Genomic DNA, 19,917 nt, shown 5'->3' on the forward strand with positions numbered 1-19,917 from the left:
AGAGAGATTCCAACACAGGGTTCTGTCCCAGAACCCTTGATCTCATGACCTGAGCCGAAGGCAGACACTTAACCAACTGAGTGACCCAGGTGCCCCAAAAATGATCAAGTCTAAAAACATACTTCACCAAAGAGAAAAGTCGGATGGCATACATACACACAAACACAAATGCACACGCACGTGTAGGTGTTCAATCTCATTAATAATCAGGAAATTATATCTTATAACTGCAATGGTATCTCTTTATACCCTGGCACAATGCCTAAATCAGAGAAACTAACAATGCTAAGTGTTGGTAAAGATGTGGAGTAATTGGAACTGGGATTAAATGGGAGTAAAAATGGATACAACCACTTTAGAAAAGCTTAGAGGGGTGCCTGGGTGGCTCAGTCATTAAGCGTCTGCCTTCGGCTTGGGTCATGATTCTAGGGTCCCGGAATCCAGTCCCAAGTTGAGCTCCCTGCTCAGTGGGGAGTCTGCTTCTCCCTCTGCCGCTGCTTGTATTCCCTCTCTTGCTGTCTCTCTGTGTCAAGTAAATAAGCGGAATCTTTAAGTTAAAAAAAAAAAAAAGGAAGGAAGGAAGAAAGAAAGAAAAAATAGTTTAGAATTATCTAACAAATTTAGAAAACCACATGTTTTTTGACCCAGAAATTCACTCAAGTAAATAGTTTATGGGAAAACATACTACATAGCAGTATTATTTGTAATAGCCCCAACCTAGAAACCCAGCAAATGTCAATTAATAGTAGAAGAGGTAGGGACGCCTGGGTGGCTCAGTGGGTTAAGCATCTGACTCTTGGTTTCAGGTCAGAACATGATCGCTGGGACAGGGGCTCAACTTGGCATAGAGCACTGCGGTTAGCATAGTCTGCTTGTCCCTCTCCCTGTCCCCCCCATCTCTTTCTCTCTCATAAATAAATAAATAAATAAATAAATAAATAAAACACCATATTGTGTATCTATACCTACACATCCAGGAAGCCAGACACAAGCCTCCAGCCCAGATACTAGAAGGCAGAAGCATCCAGCACACATGATCTCAGATAAACAACCCTCCACAGCTCAAGCTGAATTTAGAAACCTGGGTATTTCCCCTGAGGGGTTGCACTTTGTGATAGAAAAGAACTATCTCCTATTTGTGATAGGAGGTACTGCAATACCAGGTCAAATGCGTGGAGTAGACAAAGCAAGCTCCTATTCCATCTCCTTGGTCCAAAAATCCACTTAATCAATTGTCCTCAGATAGAGGACATATCATATTAAACTGAAAAGAACAGATACTGCACTTGATCTTAGCCAAAAGGCCAAAAAGTAATTGCTTAACTTTTATTTTTTTGTTTTAAAATAATTATAGATTCACAAGAAGTTACAAAAATGGTAGAGTTCCCATGAACCCTTCATCCAGTTTCTCCAAATGATTACGTCTCTTGTAACTATACTATAATATTGAAATCAGGCATTAATATTGGTATAATGTGTGTATATATTTTTACATTATTTTTCTCATACAAAGATTCCTGATGCACTTTAATGAAGACCCAGAACTATTCCATCACTACAGATATTTCCCCGTGTCACTTCTTTATAGTTACACCCACTCCTTTCTCCCACCCCCACAAGCCTAACCCCTTGGCAACTGCTGATCTATTCTCTGTCTCTGTAATTTTTTCACTTGAACAATGTTACACAAATGGAATCATAGAATATGTGACCCATTGAAAGTATCTTTTCTTTCCTTAGCATAAGTCCCTTGAGATCCAAGCTGTTTCATATGGTAAAAGTTTGTTCCTTTTTGTTGCTGAGTAGTTTTCCATCATATGAATGTACCACGGTCTGGGTTTTGTGTGAACTCTAGTCATTTTTCTGGGGCAAATGCCCAGGAGTGTGAAAGGCATGTCAAAAACAAAAGCTTAGTATTGCTAATAAAAAGAACCTCCAAGGTGGGCGCCTGGGTGGCTCAGTGGGTTAAGCCGCTGCCTTCGGCTCAGGTCATGATCTCAGGGTCCTGGGATCGAGTCTCTGCTCAGCAGGGAGCCTGATTCCTCCTCTCTCTCTCTGCCTGCCTCTCTGCCTACTTGTGATCTCTCTCTGTCAAATAAATAAATAAAATCTTTAAAAAAAAAAAAAGAAAGAACCTCCAAAAGTAGAAAACAAATAGTCATGCTGTATGTATGCTTCATTTTTTTTTTAAGATTTTATTTATCTATTTGACAGACAGAGATCACAAGCAGGCAGAGAGGCAGGCAGAGAGAGAGAGAGAGGAGGAAGCAGGCTTCCCGCTGAGCAGAGAGCCCGATGTGGGACTCGATCCCAGGACCCTGAGACCATGACCTGAGCCGAAGGCAGCAGCTTAACCCACTGAGCCACCCAGGCGCCCTTTTTTCTTTTTTTTTTAAAGATTTTATTTATTTGACAGAGAGAGATCACAAGTAGGCAGAGAGGCAGGCAGAGAGAGAGAGAGAGGAGGAAGCAGGCTCCCTGCTAAGCAGAGAGCCCGATGTGGGACTCGATCCCAGGACCCTGAGACCATGACCTGAGCCGAAGGCAGCGGCTTAACCCACTGAGCCACCCAGGCGCCCCTATGCTTCATTTTTTAATAAAATGCCAGACTCTTCTGGTGTGGCTTTACCATTTTATATTTCCAACAGCAATTTACGAGACTTCTAGGTTTTCCATATTCTTACCAGTGTTTGGTATTTTCACTTTTTAAAATTTTAGCTGTTTTATTAGGTATGTAATGATGTATCATCAAAAGTTGGGACTTTTAGGGGCACCTGGGTAGCTCAGTGGGTTAAAGCCTCTGCCTTTGGCTCGGGTCATGATCCCAGGATCCTGAGATCAAGCCCCGCCTTGGGCTCTCTGCTCAGTGGGGAGCCTGCTTCCCTCTCTCTCTCTCTGCCTGCTTCTTTGCCTACTTGTGATCTCTGTCTGTCAAATAAATAAATGAAATCTTTCAAAAAAATTCTTTTTAATGGGGAAGTATAATTATCTCATCACCATTTGTTGAAAAAACTATTCTTTCAGGGGTGCCTGGGTGGCTCAGTGGGTTAAGCCGCTGCCTTCGGCTCGGGTCATGATCTCAGGGTCCTGGGATCAAGTCCCGCATGGGCTCTCTGCTCAGCAGGGAGCCTGCTTCCCTCTCTCTCTCTGCCTGCCTCTCCATCTACTTGTGATTTCTCTCTGTCAAATAAATAAATAAAATCTTAAAAAAAAAAAAAGAGTCTGTTTAAAAAACAAAAAACAAAAACAAACAAAAAAAAAACTATTCTTTCCATGCCGAATTAATCTTAGCAACATTGTTGATACTCAGTTGATTGAGGATGCCTAGGTGGCTCAGTTGGTTAAGGGTCTGCCTTCAGCTCAGGTCCTGATCCAGGGGTCCTGGGATCTAGTCGTGTGTTGGGCTTCTTGTTCATTGGGGAGCCTGCTTCTCCTTCCCCCTGCTCATGCTCTCTCTCTGATAAATAATTTTTTTTAACAAAAAAGAATAAACTCGGTTTATCTATTTCTAGACACTGTTGTGCTCCTTTGAGCCACATGTCTATCCTTGCAGGATTGCCACACTGTCTTGGTTATTGTAGCCTTATAATAACTCTTGAAATTAGATAGTGTGAGTACCCGAATTTGTTCTCCTTTTTGGAAATCATTTTGCTCTTTGAGATCCTTTACATTTCTGTATAAATTTAAGAATCCATTTTTCAATGTCTATGAAAGATCTTACAGGATTTTAATTGGGATTGTGATGAATCTATAGATCAATTCAGAGAATTACATTTTAACAGTATTGTCTTCCAAATGTGTGTGTGGTATTATCTCTCCATTTAGTTCAATCCTCTTTACTGTCTCTGAGCAATGAGTAATAACCTTCAACATACAAACATTGCATTTATTTTGTTAGATTTAGTCACAAATATTTCATGTTTTTGATGATATTATAAATTATATGATTTTCTTAGCTTCATTTTAAAAGTACTTGTCAACAGTATACAGAATACAATCAATTATGGTACATTGATCCTGAGTCCTGATACCTTTTGAAACTTGCAAATTATAGCAACTCTTTTTATAGATTCTCTTTTTCTTTCCAGATAGACAATAACTCTTTTTTTCCAATCCATCTGACTTTCTTTTTTTTTTTTTTTTTCTTCCTTTGCCTTCTTTCAGTAAATTGAACCTCACAGTAGTGAGGTATACAAATGGTGAGAGCACATTTTCTTGCACGTTCCAGATCTTAAGAGGAAAGTATTTGATCTTTAAATGTAAGTATGATCTTAGCTCTAGTTTTTTCTTTTTTCTTTTTTTTTTTTTTAAGATTTTATTTATTTATTTGACAGACAGAGATCACAGGTAGGCAGAAAGGCAGGCAGAGAGAGAGGAAGGGAAGTAGGCTCGGCTCCCTGCTTCACAGAGAGCCCGATGTGGGGCTTGACCCCAGGACCCCGGGATCATGACCTGAGCCGAAGGCAGAGGCTTTAACCCACTGAGCCACCCAGGCACCCAGCTATAGATTTTTCATATATGTTCTTTGTCAAGTTTAGGAACTTCCCTTCTATTTGTAGTTTACTTAGAATTGTTATCATAATTGGATGCTGAATTTTGTTGTTTTAAAGGTTTTTTTAATATTTATTAATTTGAGAGAGACAGAGCACAAGACAGGGAGGGGAGGGAGGCAGATGGAGAGGGAGCAGACTCCCTGCTGAGCTGGGCACTTGACAAGGGGCTGGATCCCAGGACATGGAGATCATGACCTGAGCTGAAGGCAGATGCTTAACCATATGAGTCACCAGGAGCCCAGATGCTGAATTTTGTTAAATAATTTTTCTGTATCTACTGGATGATCATATGGTTTTTCTTTTTTTTTTTTTAAGATTTTATTTATTTATTTGACATACAGAGATCACAAGTAGGCAGAGAGGCAGGCAGAGAGAGAGAGAGAGAGAGAGAGGAAGGGAAGCCGACTCCCTGCTGAGCAGAGAGCCCAATGCAGGTGCTTGATTCCAGGACCCTGGGATCATTACCTGAGCAGAAGGCAGAGGCTTTACCCCCACTGAGACACCCAGGTGCCCCTGAAGCCTCTTTTATAAGAGCATTAATCCTATTCATGAGGACTCTGCTTACATATGAATGGGGGGCACAAACATTCAATCTATAGCAAATTTGCATACCATTTAAACTATACAATTCAGTGATTTTTAGTAAATTGACAAAGTTGTACAACTGTCTCCACAATCTAGTTTTAGAACATTTCTATCACACCAAAATAATTTCTCGTGCCCATTTGAAGTCACCTTTGTTCCCACATCCCAGCCCTAGGCAACCACTAATATACTTTATTTTTCTATAGATTTGCCTTTTCTGGACATTTCATATGAATGGAATTATACAGCATGTGTTATGCATCTAGGTTCTTTGAGATTTATTCATCCTGTAGCCTGTGTGTCAGTTGTTTGTTCCTATATCCTACTGACATTGTTCCATTACATAGATATAACTACCACATTATGGTTAAATCTATGCTAGTTGATAGACATTTGAATTGTTTCCACTTTAAACTCTTATGAATAATGTTGCTATGAAAATTTGTATACAAGTCTTTGCGTAGACTTGTTCTCATTTTCTTGGATAGACATCTAGGAGTGGAATTGCTGGGTTTTATTATAAATTTATGTTTAATTTCTAAGAAACTGCTCTAGTAGCTGTACCATTTATATGTCCATCAGCAACATATGAGGGTTCTATTTCTCCATATCTTTGCCAACACTTGTTTATTCTCTGTCTTTTTGATTATAGCCATACTAGTGGGTGTGAAGTGGTATTTTGTTGGAGTTTTAATTTGTATTTCCTTAATGACTAATATATTAAGCATCTTGCCATGTGCTTCATTCATATATTTTCTTTTGTAAAATACCTATTCAAATCTTTGTCCATTTCTAATTGGGTTGTTTGGGGGTTTCTTTTAAATTTCTATCACTACTTTTTCTATTTATGGGATTTCTAATTGTATTTTATAATTTTATTTGTTTTATAATTTCTTGTTATTTTTCATAAACATGTGTTACTTCTTCATTGATCTCTTTGAGGATCTTTAACTAATTATATTTTCTTTAGTTTTAATGGAAAATTTCAAACATAGACAAGTGGAAAAAGCGTATAGCGAATGTTCATGAATTCATCACACATCTTAATATGTCTCCCATCTCTTTTGTGAGGTTGGTTCTTTAGAAAACCTTGTCTTGGTTACACGAGACACACCTTGAAACCCTTCTCACATGTAACGAGTTTCCCCATGTACATGATACCGTTGGGATAGTATGGCTTCTCTATGTCATGCAATAACTGATCTCTTTATATCCATGGTTTTTGTCTTACCCAGCCTTTGGATTTCAGATAAGCTATACATTCCAATAGGACAGGAGGGGATGATATTCAGGAGGTTTTATGTACAGAATAACCCTCTTGCAAAGCTTATGTCTTGACTTGGTGAGAGATCACATGGTCCTAAACCTCCTAGAAGAATTTTGTAATAAGAGATTATGGGAGAGTTCATTACAAGACTCCACTTTGGCTTCTATATCAACCTCCCTCTCATATGTTTACTTTTAGTTGAGCTCACCTCCTTTCTTTTTTAAAATAAGTGCTCTCTACATCCAATGTGGGGCTTGAACTCACAACCCTGAGATCAAGAGTCCCATGTTCCACCCACTGAGCCAGCAAGACACCCCAAGCTCACTTTCTCTCTCTCTCTCTCTCTCTCCTTTCTTTCCTTTCTTCCTTCCCTCTTAGATTGATTTATTTTAGAGAGAGAGATAGAAAGGGGGGGTGAGTGGCAGAGGGGGAGAGAGAGAGAAAACTTCAAGCAGACTTCCTGCTGAGCATAGAGCCTGACATAGGCATCAATCTCATCAATCTCATCAAACCCTGAGATCGTGACCTGAAACAAAACCAAGAGTCAGATGCTCAACCAACTGAGCCACCCAGGCACCCCTGACCTCCTTTCTTGAAGAGTTATAGATCTCACTGTGGTAAAGGTCACCCCAGCTTCCTTTCCTTCACAAAACTCACTATGGGAATTATTGTAGGGATGTTGTTAAGAATGTTTACTGTCATACAGTGTCCCTTTAATGGTGATATTTCTTTCAGGTTTCAATATAAGGAAAATTTCTGCTTCTGAGACATATTACCCTAATGACTCTTGTGAATCTTATAACTGATCACATTTACTCATTGGCTTTGACTGAAAGGATTCTAAAACTAAACTTGTGGCTCACATCTAAAAATTGTCCAGGATTCTACGGTATGTATTTCTTGTGTCATCTCATAACTAATTCAGGCTGAATTTTGATGTCTTCCTTTGTCATTGTTTTTCTTTTTTTTTTTTTTTTTTTTTTTTTTTAAAGACTTTATTTATTTATTTGAGAGAGAGACAGTGAGAGAGAGCATGAGCGAGGAGAAGGTCAGAGGGAGAAGCAGACTCCCCATGGAGCTGGGAGCCCGATGTGGGACTCGATCCCGGGACTCCAGGATCATGACCTGAGCTGAAGGCAGTCGTCCAACCAACTGAGCCACCCAGGCGCCCATGTCATTGTTTTTCTAAAGTGTTAATCTTTTTAAATTTCTACCCTGGTATTATTTTTATTCATGTAAGTCAAAAAATAAATGCAATTATAGAATAGGGCTAGGAATGTTTTCACACGCACAAGAAATGGTTTAAAGTAGCACCTGTATCACGGAATTAATGAATACTTTACATTTTAACATAAAGTCATAGTTTCAGATTTTTAGATTGTATCTCTAAGCTTATTCTCATCATTAATCAGGTTTTTGCTACACAGTCCAAAAGTGGAGAAGTAGAAAATATTCGTCCTGGGGCGCCTGGGTGGCTCAGTGGGTTAAAGCCTCTGCCTTCGGCTCAGGTCATGATTCCAGGGTCCTGGGATTGAGCCCTGCGTCGGGCTCTCTGCTCAGTGGGGAGCCTGCTTCCTCCTCTCTCTCTGCCTGCCTCTCAGCCTACTTGTAATCTCTGCCTGTCAAATAAATAAATAAAATCTTTAAAAAAAAAAAGAAAATATTCGTCCTATAACAAACATTTCAATTTTATTTTTCTAATTTTTAAAAAAGATTTCTTTAATTTACTTGACAGAGAGCTAGAGAACACATGTTGGCAGAGCAGCAGACAGAGGGAGAGGGAGAAGCAGGCTCTCTGCTCAGTAGAGATACAGGGCTTGAACCCAGGACCCTGAGACCATGACCTGAGCCAAAAGCAGAGGCTTAACCCACTGAGCCACCCAGGAGCCCCAAGACCCATTACAATTCTTAAACATTCTTAAACATTCATACAGAGATGAGTAAAGCAAAGGTCATACAGAGATGACCTTTACAAGGTCACAGTAGAGTGAGAGAAGGGTAAATAGATTAATAAAATATTCTAAATTCTCTAATAGTGGTTATAAACATAAGTTTATTAATACAAAGCGGGGAAACATGGACTCTAATTGCAAAGCTAAAGGAAGATTCAGAGGTTATGACATTGGCTTTGTTTTTGTGTTAGGGGAAAAGGTATTAGTCTTTTACTATTAACTCTGATATTAGCTGAAATTTTTTAAAGATGCCTTGTTTTAGAATGAATGATTTAGAATTTTTTTCCCATTCTTTGTTTTCTGTAAGTTATCATGAAAGGGTGTTGAATTTTGTCAAGTGATTTTTTTTTAATCTTTAGAGATGATGATATACTTTTCTTTTTTAGTGTAATGATATGATAAATTACATTGATTGATATTTTATCAAACGACCCATGTATTCCTGTGATAAAATACACTCATTCATGGTGTATTATTGTCTATTTTTATATATGGCTAGATTTGATTTACTAAAATTTTGGTAAAGATTTAGCCACCTATGTTCATGAGGGATGTTGGTCTAAGTTTTCTTATAATATTTTTGCTCTTGGTTTTAGGAAAATGGTGGCCCCATAAATGAGTTGAGATGTATTTACTTTTGTATTATCTATAAGAGTTTGTATAGGATTGGTACTCTTTGTTCCTTAAATATTTTATAGACTTCATCAGAGAAGTCATCTGGACCTCAAGTTTTCTTTAAGGAATTTTAAAACAATGAATTCAATGTATGGATCTGAAATGAAATCCTTTTCCTCATTCGATGTTGGCAATTTATTCTTCTTTTTTTTGTTAATCCTTAAATAGTCTGGTTATTAGTTTATCTGTTTTACTGATAGCTTAGAGAACCAGGTTTCACTGATTCCTATTACTTTTGTTTTCTATTTCATTGATTTCTGCTATTTTTGTGGGGGTTTTTTGTTGTTTTTATGTGTGTGTGTTTGTTTTTATCTTTGGCCCCTTTTCCCATTCCTCTTAACCTCCCAACCCCTGCCTTTGGCAACCACCAATCTGTTCTCTGTATCTGTGATCTTGTTTTTGTTTCTTTCTTTAGATTACACATATAAGAAAGATTATACAGTATTCTTCTTTCTCTGTCTGACTTAATTCACTTAGCATAATGCATCAAAGTTCATCTATATTGTCACAAATGACAAGATTTCCTTCCTTTTTATGTGCTAATAATAATCCATCGTCTATATATACCACAATTTCTTTAGCCATTCATCCGTCAGTGGACATTTAGGTTGTTTCCACATCTTGGCTACTGTAAATAGTGCTCGGTGAACATGAGAATACATAGATCTTTTCAAGTTGTTGTTTTTATTTTCTTTGGATAAATACCCAGAAGTGAAATTTCTCAATCATATATAGTAGCTCTATTGTTAATTTTTTTAGGAACCTCTGTACTGTTTTCCGTAATGATTGTACCAATTTATATTCCTACCCACATTGTGCAAGGGTTCCCTTTTCTCCACATTCTCTCCGACACTAGTTATCTCTTGTCTTTTTAAACTAGTCATTCTGATCAATGTGGGGTGATATCTTATTGTGGTTGTGACTTGCATTTTCCTGATAATTAGTGATTTTGAGCATCTTTGCCTGTGTCTGTTTGCCATCTGTATGTCTTTGGAGAAATGTGTATTCAGGTCCTCTGTTCATTTTTTCATTGCATTGTTTGGGGGTTTTTGCAACTGAATTACATGCATATTTATATATTGTGGATATTGACTCCTTATCAGTGTATATAATCTGCAAGTATTTCTCCCATTCAGTAGATTGACTTTTTATTTTTATGTATTTATTTATTTTTAAAGATTTAATTAATTAATTAATTTGAGAGAGAGAGCATACATGAGTGTATATGAGGGAGCAGGCAGAGGCAGAGTGGAAAGTAGAAAGAATCTGAAGCAGACTCCATACTGAGCCCAAAGTCAGATCATGACCTGAGCCAAAACCAAGAGCTGGGTACTTAACCCACTATGCCACCCAGGCATACCCCCTTTTTTTTGTTGACTGTTTTCTTTGCTGTTCAGCTTTTTAGTTTTTATGTAATCTCACTTGTTTATTTTTCTTTCTGTTATTTTTACTTTCAGTGTCAGATTTTAAAAACCATCACCAAGACCTATATTAAACTTCCCACCAGGGCGCCTGGGTGGCTCAGTGGTTTGGGCTGCTGCCTTCGGCTCGGGTCATGATCTCAGGGTCCTGGGATCGAGCCCGGCATCGGGCTCCCTGCTCCGCAGGAAGCCTGCTTCTCTCTCTCTCTCTCTGCCTGCCTCTCTGCCTACTTGTGATCTCTGTCTGTCAAATAAATAAATAAAATCTTTAAAAAAAAAAAAAAACTTCCCACCAATGTTTTCTTATAGGGGTTTTATGGTTTCAGGTCTTATATTCAAATATTTAATCCATTTTTAATTGATTTTTGTATATGCTATACGATAGTGTTCTATTTTTATTCTTTCGCATGTGACTGTTCAGTTTCCCCGACACCGTTTATTGAAGAGGCTATCTTTTCCCCATTGTATATTTTTGACTCCTTTATTCTAACTTAATTGACCATATATTTGTGGGCTTATTTCTGGCTCTCTGTTCTTTTCCATTGACCCACGTGTCTTTTTATGCCAATACCATACTATTTTGATTACTAAAGCTTTCTAAGTTGACCCTTGGACACAAGTTTGAACTGCATGGATTCACTTATAATGCAGTTTTTTCTATACAGTATAGTAATGTAAATGTATTTTCTCTTCCTCTTGGTTTTCTTAATAACTTTTTTCTAGCTTACTTTATTTATAATAATATAGTATATGGTACATATAACATATGTAATGTTTTAATTTACTGTATTATCAGTAAGACTTTTGGTCAACAGCAGGCTATTTGTAGCTAAGTTTTGGGGAGTCCAAAGTTACACAAGGATTTTTGACTGCCTGGGAGTTGGTGCTCCTAACCCTGTGCTGTTCAAGGAGCGACTGTAATAGAGTTCGAAATCAAGGACCATCATGCCTCCAACTTTGTTCTTCTTTCTAAAGATTGCTTTGGCTATTCCAGATCTTTTGTGACTCCATATAAATTTTAGGATTGTTCTATTTCTGTGAAAAACAGCATTGTAATTTTGATCAGGATTTCATTGAATCTGTAGCTTGCTTTGGGTAATACGGACATTTTTTTTTTTTTCAAAGATTTTATTTATTTATTTGACAGAGAGAGAAATCACAAGTAGGCGGAGAGTCAGGCAGAGAGAGAGAGAGAAGCAGGCTCCCGCTGAGCAAAGAGCCCGATGCGGGGCTCGATCCCAGGACACTGAGATCATGACCTGAGCCGAAGGCAGCGGCTTAATCCACTGAGCCACCCAGGCGCCCCAAATACGGACATTTTAACAATACTAGTTCTTTCATTTCATGAGCATGCAATATCCTTCCACTTAAATTGTGTCCACTTCAATTTTTTCCCTTAATCTCTTGTAATTTTCAGTATAGAAGTTTTTCACCTACTTGGTTAAATTTATCCCTAGGTATATTAGTCTTTTTGATGTAACCGTAAATGGCATTATTTTCTTAATTTATTTTTCTTATAACTTGTAATTAGTGTAGAAAAATGCAACAAGGGGCACCTGGGTGGCTCAGTGGGTTAAGCCGCTGCCTTCGGCTCAGGTCATGATCTCAGGGTCCTGGGATCGAGTCCCGCATCGGGCTCTCTGCTCAGCAGGGAGCCTGCTTCCTCTTCTCTCTCTCTGCCTGCCTCTCTGCCTATTTGTGATCTCTCTCTGTCAAATAAATAAATAAAATCTTTAAAAAAAAAAAAGAAAAATGCAACGATTTCTATGTATTGATTTTTTATCCCACAACATTACTGAATTCATTTATTGTAACAGTTTTCTGATAGAGTCTTTAGGATTTTCTATGTACAGTATCATGCCATCTGCAAATAGTGACAGTTTTACTTCTTCCTTACCAATGTAGATGCCTTGTGTTTATTTTTCTTGCCTAATTACTGTGACTAGGTCTTCTGATACTATGTGGAATAAAAGTAGAAAACATACTCGTGTTATTCCTGATCTTAGAGCTTTTCCACTGAGTATGATGATAGCTGTGGGCTTGTTGTATATTGCCTTTATTATATCAAGGCGCATTCCCTATATACCGACTTTGTTTAGAGTTCTTTTTATCCTTAGTGGGTGCTGAGATTTATCATACTCCTTTTCTGCATCTATTGAAATGATCATGTAATTTTTCTCCTTTTTTTGTTAATGTGGTATATCACATTGACAGATTAGCAGGTGTTGAGCCATCCTTACATTGCTGGAATAAATCCTGCTTGATCATGGCATATAACCCTTTTAATGTATTGTTGAATTTGATTTGCTAATATTTAATTGAGGGTATTTGCTTCTATGTTCACCAAGGGTATTGGCCTGTAATTTTCTTTTTTGTAGTATCCTTGTCTAGTTTTGGAATCAGGCTAATGCTGACCTCCTAAGATGAAATTGGAAGAGGTCCCTCCTCTTCTACTTTTGGAAGAGTTTGAGAAGAATTGATTATTACTCATTCTTTGAATATTTGGTAGAACTCACCCATGAAGCCATCTTGTCTTGGGTTTTGTTTATTGGGACATTTTTCCTTTATTGATTCTATTTACTTTTTAGTAATTAGTCTGTTCAGATTTTTTAATTTCATGATTCAGTCTTTGTAGATTATGTATGTTTCTAGGAATTTATCCATTTTTTTCTAAGTTCATTTTTTCAGTTTTCCATTTCATTTCTGCTCTTATTTTTCTTGTCTGAAATATTTACTGTTTATTTTGTTTCCCATAAGTTTATTTTGTTTTCCAGAGATTATATTATTTTGTAAAATATTTTATTCATTTGAGAGAGAAAGAAAGAACATGAACTGGGGGGAGGAGAGAGAGAGTGAGAAGCAGACTCCCCACTGAGCAAGGAGCCCAATACAGAGCTCAATCCTACAACCCCTAGGTCATGACCTGAGCTGAAGGCAGAACCATCTGAGCCACCCAGGTGCCCCACCAGAATTTATATTACGTATAAACACAATAACGTAGTACATAGACATAACAGATCTCAGATGATTTCTATAAATAAAATTTCAAGCACAATGTCCTGAACACAATTAAAGATGAAGCACACAGACACATACAGGTACACACATACACATACACAAAAGATGAAGAAATACACAAAGAGACAAAGTGCCATGTGTTAAAATGAGCAGGAGAACCAAACAGAAGAAAACAGTTCACAGGGACTCCAGAAATTGTAATTATCAGGTATAGACTTTGTAAGGCAACTAAGATCATTGACGCAAATCAAACTGAGGGCACTTGGGTGGCTCAGTCAGTTAAGCATCCAACTCTTGATTTCAATTCAGGTCATGATCTCAGGGTTGTGAGATTGAGCCCCACATTGGGCTCTGTGCTGGGCGTCGAGCCTGTTTAAGATTCTCTCACTCCCTCTCCCTCTGTCCCTCCTTCTCTCTTAAGAAAAAAAAGTGACATAGCAGATGTTGGGGAAAAAATAGAAAATCCAGAAATGAAAATATGTAATACCAAATTTTAAAAAATGGTTTAGAGTATTAGTCGCAATTGAAGAGAGAATTAGGTGACTAGGATAAATTTCAGAAGAAATTATCCAGAATGAAGCTGGCGGTAATTAGATATTGTATAAATAATATATTGTTTTACTATTTAATTATTATATTATTACTAATAAATATATTTTATAAATAATACAATATAAGAAACCAGAGACCTATTACCTGACTGAAGTGAGAGTTTCTAACATATTTAGTTGGAGTCCCAGAAGAGAAAGAGAAGAAATGGATCTGAGGCAATATTCTGAAGACATGATTGCAGATAATCCACTAATTCAAGAAGCCTTACAAAGTCCAAGCAGAATATGTAAAAATAAATCCTCATCTAAACATGTAACAATGAAATTTTAGTAAATCAAGACAAGGAGAAAAATGTTCAAATACCTAGAAAAAAACAGATTAGCCTTGAGGAAGCTGCAGTTAAACTCACCACTGACATCTCAATGATGCAATCTTCAAAAGACAGTGAAATGGTATTTTCATGGTACTGCGGGAAAATAAGTATCATCCTAGAAATGCTTCAGTAATGAAGACAAAATTAATGTATTTTCAAGGTAAGTAAGATATTGTCAGTAGAAGATAAATGTTATAGAATATTCTATAAGTCATTCATCATGCAGAAGGAAATCTTGCCTGAAAGATCAGATGCAGAAAGCAATGATGACCAAATAAAATAATAATTCTAATGGTAAATCTAAATCACATTGACTTTGAAAATATGGGATGTGAGAAAGTAATAATTTCTTGTGGCATTTAAATAATAACAGTTATAATACATAATAAAACATATTGTAAGTAATGTGTGTGTATGTGTCTGGGGTGTGTATGTGGTAAATGTTGTTAAAATATTTGTGGATTCTCCCCAGAAGGATAATAAAGGGAGCAATATTAGGTTATTAGTTAAGTAAGGATTACTTTCTAAGGTAACCACTAAGAGATTGAAACAGGGTGTAACCACACAGAGATGCCACTACCCACTTTCTACCCACTAGGATGACCATAATAAAAAGACACATTAACAAGTGTTGGCAAGGATATGGAGAAATGAAAACTCTCACATACTGTTGAAAGGAATGTAAAATTGTGCAGACACTGTGGAAAAAAGTTTGATGGTGTTTCAAAAACCTAATCATAAGGACACCTGGGTGGTCCAGTGGGTTAAGTATCCAACTCTTTTTTTTTTTTTAAAGATTTTATTTATTCAGTTATTTGAGAAAGAGAGAGCACAAGCAAGCAGAGAGAGAGGAGGAAGCAGGCTCCCCGCTGAGCAGAGAGCCCGATGTGGGGCTCGATCCCAGGACCCTGAGATCATGACCTGAGCCGAAGGCAGAGGCTTTAACCCACTGAGCCACACAGGCGCCCCAGTATCCAACTCTTGATCTCAGCTCAGGTCTTAATCTCAGGGTCATGAGTTCAAGCCCCACACTGGGCTCCACTCTGGGTGTGGAGCCTTCTATATAAAACAAAAACCAAAAAAATAAACATTTGGAGCACCTGGGTATCTCAATTGGTTAGGTGTCTGGCTCTTGATCTCAGCTGAGGTCTCCATCTCAGGGTCAGGAGTGCAAGCCCCACATTGGGCTCCATGCTGGACATGGAGCCTACATTAAAAAAAAGAAGAACAAAAACCAAAAAGGTAATCATATAATTACTTATGACTAGTATATACCTCAACAAATTGAAAACAGGGACTCAAAACAACTACATGTAAATGAGTGTTCTTAACAGTATTATCCGCAATAGCTAAAAGGTGGAAATGATCTATCAAGAGATGAATAAGGGGGACCTGGCTGGCTCAGTTGTTAGGCATCTGCCTTCAGCTTGTGTCATGATCCCAGGGTTCTGGGATTGAGCCCTCATCAGGCTCCCTGCTTGATGGGAAGCCTTCTTCTCTCTCCCCCACTTTCCCTGCTTTGTTCCTTCTCTTGCTGTGTCTCTCTCTGTCAAATAAGTAAATAAATCTTTTTAAAAAAAGAGATGAAGGGCGCCTGGGTGGCTCAGTGGGTTAAGCCGCTGCCTTCGGCTCAGGTCATGGTCCCAGAGTCCTGGGATGGAGCCCTGCATCGGGCTCTCTGCTCAGCAGGGAGCCTGCTTCCTCCTCTCTCTCTGCCTGCCTCTCTGCCTGCCTGTCATCTCTGTCAAATAAATAAATAAAATCTTTAAAAAAAAAAGAGAGATGAATAAGTAATTTTAGAATTTTGTAACTCTTCTTCAGTTCTGGGGATTTCTTATCATTTCTTTCATAATTTCTTCTCTCTCTATTCTTTGTTCTCCCTTCCTGGAACTTCTAGTAGATATTTTACTTCTAGATTTGGTCCTCTATAACTCATCTTCTTTTCTTTTGTGTTTCTTTTCCTTTCTATCTTATATCCTGGAAAATTTTCTTGCCTTTATCTTTCAACTTTTCTGTTGAATTTTAGTTTGAAAAATGATCATTTTAATTTCTAAGAATTCTTTCCTGCTTTTTAAAGAAATAACATCCCTTTCCTCTTATAAGGATGCAGTATCATTTTTAATTTCTGAAGATATGAGGGGTTTAAAATATATTCTCCCTTGTTTGTTCAATTGTATCTACTCTCTATAGTCATTTTAAAAAATGTTCTTCTTGGTCTCTTTTGTGTTACAGGTTTCTCAAATATCTGACATATCTTGGTTGTAAATAAATATTTTTAAGGGGTGCCTGGGCGGCTCAGTGGGTTGAGCCTTTGCTCAACCACAGGGCTCAGGTCGTGATCTTGGGATCCTGGGATCGAGCCCGGCATCAGGCTCTCTGCACGGCGGAGAGCCTGCTTCCTCCTCTGTCTCTGCCTACTTGTGATCTCTCTCTGTCAAATAAATAAATAAAATCTTAAAAAAAAATAAATACTTTTAAATGATGTACTACATCAAAACTAATGTGAAGTCTGTGTGAAAGGGTGATATGTCCTGCCAGACAGCTGTGGGCAAGTGGGGCCTGTAAGGATTTGAATGTGAGGTGTTTGGTGTAGTTTTTTTTTCATACCAGCTGTTCTACTCTAGTTCCTCTCAACCAGTTCAATCTGTTTCTTTTCAGAAGTCCCTATCGTTTTTAATTTAAAGGCTTACATGCCATATATTCTTTACATGGTGAAGAGAGGTGTGGAAAGTTTTGACCATGCCACATGTAGACTTACAATGAATCTCTCTCTCTCTCTCTTTAAAGATCTTATTTTTAAGTAATCTGTACATCCAACGTGCGGCTTAAACTCAACCCCTAGATGAAGTCTCATGCTCTACCAGCTGAGTCGGCCGGGCGCCCCTAGTTGAATAATTTTTTAAATAAATTTTTCTGTTTGAAGATTATCTTAAATGTACATCTTTGAGAAAAAAATGTTAGAACTTTAGGTGGTCTGAAAAATGAACTTAATGTTGAGATGTTTAAGAAATTTTCATTCAGCAGGTGGCACTATTTCCTAGTTTAACTCAATCCTGAATTAGTGTTTTAAGTGTTCAGAGTAGAATGATTTTATTTATCTTTATAATCCAGATAAAATAAAAGTTTCAGAGTTTGGTCATAATCAACTTTGACCAATTTATATTTTCTGAACTTTTTGAGCAAATTTCAAAGTAAGATATGAAACTAAAATCTCAAAATAATCTTTTCAATGTTCTTAAACGGTTGTGTAAAAATGACTTAGGCTGTAGCAAAATGTAAAAATAATTAAAATCTTACCAGAAACACTGAGTACTAAAAGTCATCTTTAGGGGCATCTGGGTGGCTCAGTGGGTTAAAGCCTCTGCCTTCGGCTCAGGTCATGATCTCAGGGTCCTGGGATTGAGCCCCGCATCGGGCTCTTTGCTCATTGGGGAGCCTGCTTCCTCCTTTCTCTCTGCCTGCCTCTCTGCCTACATGTGATCTCTGTCTGTCAAATGAATAAATAAAATCTTTAAAAAAAAATGTCATCTTTAGTACAACTTTAGTACATCTGACTAAAGTCAGAATGAAGTTGTTGAATATTTTAAAAATCTTCTTTCATTACATGGGCAGTTTTATTTAATTCCTTTTTTTCTTCTGTGTATTTCCTTCTGAATACTACCCCGTTATATCTGTATTTCAAGTGTACTGTATAATCTATAATCGAAACACAGTATCTGTTTGCAATCCCATAACCCAAAATAATAGTCAAGATACACATTAGGCAGTTAAAGGAATACCAGTGTGGTTTCAGGAAACATTTCCTGTTTAAGGAAAACTACATGACCTATGAGTAGCAAGCAAGTACATAGAAACATCTTTACTTCCCGTTCTGAAATTGCAAATAATTTGCCAGTATCTAAATCACACATAAGGGGCACCTGGGTGGCTCAGTGGGTTAAGCCTCTGCCTTCAGCTTAGGTCATGATCCTGGGGTCCTGGGATGGAGTCCCGCATTGGGCTCTCTGCTCACCAGGGAGCCTGCTTCCCTTCCTCTCTCTCTGCCTGCCTCTCTGCCTACCTGTGATCTCTGTCTGTCAAATAAATAAATAAATAAAAATTTTTTTTTTGACAGTGAGAGAGATAGAGAGAGACCACAGTAGGCAGAGAGGCAGGTAGAGAGAGGGGGGGAAGCAGGCTTCCCGTTGAGCGGAGAGCTGGACGTGGGGTTCGATCCCAGGACCCTGAGATCATGACCTGAGCCGAAACCACAGGCTTTAACCCACTGAGCCATCCAGGCGCCCCTAAATAAAATCTTTTTTAAAAAATCACACTTGAGGGACGCCTGGGTGGCTCAGTTGGTTGGACGACTGCCTTCGCCTCAGGTCGTGTTCCCGGAGTCCTGGGATCGAGTCCCGCATCGGGCTCCCAGCTCCATGGGGAGTCTGCTTCTCCCTCTGACCTTCTCCTTGCTCATGCTCTCTCTCACCGTCTCTCTCTCAAATAAATAAACAAAATCTTTTTTTTTAAAGATTTTATTTATTTATTTGACAGACAGAGATCACAGGTAGGCAGAGAGGCAAGCAGAGAGAGAGGAGGAAGCAGACTCCCTGCTGAGCAGAGAGCCCGATGCGGGGCTCGAACCCAGGACCCTGGGATCATGACTGAGCCGAAGGCAGAAGCTTTAACCCACTGAGCCACCCAGGCGCCCCTTAAAATCTTTAAAAAATAAAAAATAAAAAAAATAAAAAATCACACTTGAAACTGTAATATTCACAAGGTTTGTATAAATCTTACTAGGTCTGAAGCAAACCATAAAATGTTAGAGCTCTGATGCTGAAGATTATGTAACCTAAACCTTTTTTTTTTTTTTAAGTTTTTTTTAAATTTACTCATTCAACAGAGAGAGAGAGAGATATCACAAGTAGGCAGAGAGGCAGGCAGAGAGAGAGAGGAGGAAGCAGGCTCCCCACTGTGCAGAGAGCCGGATGCGGGGCTCCATCCCCGGACCCTGGGATCATGACCTGAGCCGAAGGCAGAGGCTTAACCCACTGAGCCACCCAGGCACCCCTGAAACCTAAACTTTTTAATGATCAGAAACTTGTGAATTTTTTTTATTGCTAACAGAAGAGAGTACTTCAGAAATTATGGATTTTAAGAACAGCACTGCAAAAGAATTCCAAAAAGAGTTAAAACAACTTAATATAAAATTTTACCAATAAACCTTTTACCAACCTTGACTAAGAATATGAAAATACTGGTAACTGACAGAGTAAAATATTTCTGAGAGCAGTTGTCAATCAATCCAAACAACTTAGTTGTGACACTAGGGTTATATGACTATGGTGAGTGGTGGCTTTCTCTTTCATTTTCCTCGAATTTTATTTGAAAATATACTTCATAGAAGCATGGCCTCAGACATTTGGACAGATAGCCAGAAATATTTCAGGATACTTGAAGTTTCAAATGCTTGTCTACAAAATTTCAGGCATTCTATTTTTCCTTGCTAGTCTATAATTTGTCACCTCACTCACTCTTTTAG

The 19,917-nt window shown here is 38.1% G+C and overlaps 1 long non-coding RNA gene and 1 other non-coding gene across 2 annotated transcripts; one reads left to right on the forward strand and one right to left on the reverse strand.

Annotated features, from left to right (window-relative positions):
* Positions 1–1,126: 1,126 nt before the first annotated feature.
* LOC116592287 lies at positions 1,127–1,316 on the reverse strand. The gene has a single exon (XR_004286449.1). It is a non-coding gene; the product is annotated as a U2 spliceosomal RNA (small nuclear RNA).
* A 2,868-nt stretch (positions 1,317–4,184) lies between these two features.
* On the forward strand, positions 4,185–14,560 carry LOC116590636. Its single transcript, XR_004285689.1, has 3 exons — positions 4,185–4,259; positions 7,141–7,294; positions 14,200–14,560. It is a non-coding gene; the product is annotated as an uncharacterized LOC116590636 (long non-coding RNA).
* The last annotated feature ends 5,357 nt before the right edge of the window (positions 14,561–19,917 follow it).

Source organism: Mustela erminea, chromosome 5, assembly GCF_009829155.1.
Source record: "Mustela erminea isolate mMusErm1 chromosome 5, mMusErm1.Pri, whole genome shotgun sequence".
In the NCBI taxonomy this organism is placed as follows: Eukaryota; Metazoa; Chordata; class Mammalia; order Carnivora; family Mustelidae; genus Mustela; species Mustela erminea.